The sequence below is a fragment of the Acomys russatus genome, chromosome 31 (assembly GCF_903995435.1).
Source record: "Acomys russatus chromosome 31, mAcoRus1.1, whole genome shotgun sequence".
NCBI classification, from domain to species: Eukaryota; Metazoa; Chordata; class Mammalia; order Rodentia; family Muridae; genus Acomys; species Acomys russatus.
In genome coordinates, this window is record NC_067167.1 from 20485702 (window position 1) to 20487469 (window position 1768).

At 41.1% G+C, this 1768-nt stretch overlaps 1 pseudogene; it reads right to left on the reverse strand.

Moving 5' to 3' along the window:
- Positions 1-278: 278 nt before the first annotated feature.
- LOC127183842 (uncharacterized) lies at positions 279-370 on the reverse strand (annotated as a pseudogene).
- Between the last annotated feature and the right edge of the window lie 1398 nt (positions 371-1768).

Here is a 1768-nt window from a genome sequence, read left to right on the forward strand (position 1 = left end):
GCATATTGCTGGACCTGTGGTCATCTCAAGCTGTCCTGGGCCCATGGCACTGGGATGGTGTTCATCTCGGGCTTGCTCCTTGCTTTTCCTGCCTGCCTGTCTACCTGCCTATCTGCCTGTGTCACCCCACGATGGGTTGTCTATCTCGGGGCTCACTGCTGCCACGGCCATGGTGGTCTCAGATGAGGTTCTAGTCTGCCTCCCTGCTCTGGGAGCCAGTCATGGCCTGCTCAGTACCACATTAGCTCCCTATCGCCCCCTGGCGTCAGGCTGGTGGTCGTCTCAGTCTACTAATCATTGAGATGTTCACAGGTCAGAACACTGAGCAAAGAAAAGACAGACCCTCCCTTCACTGCAGTGGGATTGCAGACACATGACGCCTTGGCAGTTTGTTAACATGGGTCCTGGAAACCAAACTCAGCTCTTCACCTTTCCACAGAAAGCCTTTTACCACCTGCGCCATCTCTCTCTCTCTCAGATTTTATTCTGCTTTTGGCCATCTTGATTATTTTGACAGTGAAGAATTTTTCATAGTGAACCTAAAACGTCATTTTAAAAAATCACGCTCCCATGAAGACGGGACTATAATTTATCATTTGTCATGTGTGCCTACCACATGGAATTTGACCACTGATATTAGTTTTGCCTACCTTTTGACTTCCTTTCCATTCTGTGCTTAGAAGGAAGTAATCTGCTCACCCAAATATAGAAAGGGATGAGGTATGCACAATTGCTTTCTTGGCAAAGTATCTATGTGACCTTTTGCAGTCCTTATCATACAATATTTATTTTCTCTCATGCTTATTATCTGAGTAATTTAGATCAGTATGTACTAATCCATGTATCATCTCTACTGTGGCCTAACCCAGTGTGATCTTACTTTACTGATTAAATTATTTCCTCTTTGGCTGTAGGACATGCTTTTAGATATCTCCTATGATCTATGGCTATTCTCTATAAACATGGTAAACTTTTCTTAACACTTCCCTACTTTCCAGCCAATGCAAGACACCTTTCTCCCAGTTTTAGACCCAGTCATTTTTTCTGGTTCTTTCAGTAGAGAATAAGATTAAGCATTCGAGAGCCTGTGCAAGGATGTGCTTGCTGCTTTGGTGTATTTCTTTTTAAGGTATTCTTCTCTGACTAATCAAGGGAATGTATTTATGTTAACTTGTTTCTAAATAATTAGCTGTACATATGTGATCACCTGCATCTATCTGCACTAAGGTAAGCATGACACTTCACTGACGTCTTCCAACCCAATCACTATTGGGTTCGCTCTAGCCTTTTCTCACATTTAAATTTCTTTCTCACTGGTGAGAAACTTGCCTCTCCCCATCCTATCCATTTACTTAATAGTGAAAACATACAAGCCTGGCATGTTGTCTTGCTGTTCTTCTTAGGACCGGGTGGCATGTGCGAAAGCAACATGGAGGATCATGTTCCCAGAAAAACGATGTCACAATCTACTTATACTCATGTTTATATTTTTCTATAAGATAAAATATCTGCCTTTGAATTTGGGTTACAGTTTTCTTCTTTGACTGATCATGAAATATTGAAATTAAGTGGCAGTTTGTACCAACTTTAAGACTCATCAATAATATGGAACAAGTAAACAGCGGTAAGAACGGTCACAGTAATATTTTATGTGTTTCATATCTTGCTTAATATTAAGTGATACATTCTTCCCTTTGAGTAGTGATAGGTAATTCTATAACTCTGCAGGACTGATGTATTGATAATACTATATCCAATGCGTTGGGAT